The sequence below is a fragment of the Triturus cristatus genome, chromosome 2_1, assembly GCF_964204655.1.
Source record: "Triturus cristatus chromosome 2_1, aTriCri1.1, whole genome shotgun sequence".
Lineage (NCBI taxonomy): Eukaryota > Metazoa > Chordata > Amphibia > Caudata > Salamandridae > Triturus > Triturus cristatus.
The window spans coordinates 1,172,901,840-1,172,902,762 of record NC_140581.1 but is presented as its reverse complement, the minus strand read 5'-3'; positions in this window follow the sequence as shown (position 1 = coordinate 1,172,902,762).

Genomic DNA, 923 nt, shown 5'->3' with positions numbered 1-923 from the left:
CTCACATACTTCTCTAAATCCCATGCCGGATTTGCCAACACTCTCTAAATTGTAGCACCTACATTAGGACACAGACAAATGGATCTTATTGCCAGCCAAGTGGCAGGGTACCCTACTCACTGCATTTGTTTTAGGATATGGTACACCAGAGTTAATTAAGTCAGCTGATAAGTTGAGAGCGGAAGGGTAATGCTTCAGTTAGCAGAAATATTAAAACCATGAATAGCATGTTACCAGCATCATTTTAGCCAAGGCCTACTAGTAAAGCAATGGTGAGGAAAAGACTATTATGATCAACCGCACATTCATACAAGTCTAGAAGTCTGAAAAAAATGCCCCAACTTCTTTCATCTTAGTCTAAATTTGGGCATCCTCTCTACCTTGCTACTCATTTAAATACCAAGATAAATGTAGCCTATTGCTTGCTAGGCAATTGATTAGCCCTCCTGTCAGATGACATCCTGCTGTAGCTTTATGATGTCAGGGCACCACTGGAACAATTGTCCTTGGTAAGGGTGACACAGGAGGATGAGATCTCAGCAATTATGCACTCGGGCACTATCTGCATTTAGGACTGGAAGGCAAGCTGGAGGTGGAACGGTTAAGAACTATGAACCAGTCAAAGCATTGGGGGCTTTTTCAACATGGGATGGAGATACAAAAACACAGATGATCCTTAACAATCCATCTTGAGGATCAGAGCCCAACATACAGACTGCAGTGGAAGAGGTAAAAGCAGCTTACTTCCGTGAGAAAGTTAGACTATGGCACTAACATAAGGTAATACATTCCAGCCTCAAAGGCAGTGATTTCCTCAGATGGTATATTGCTAGCACCAGGATCTAAAGCAGGTTTTGGTAGCCATGGAGGCAGTCAGACTTTTATTAACCATCATGACTAAAACAAAGTGAGCCACATTACTT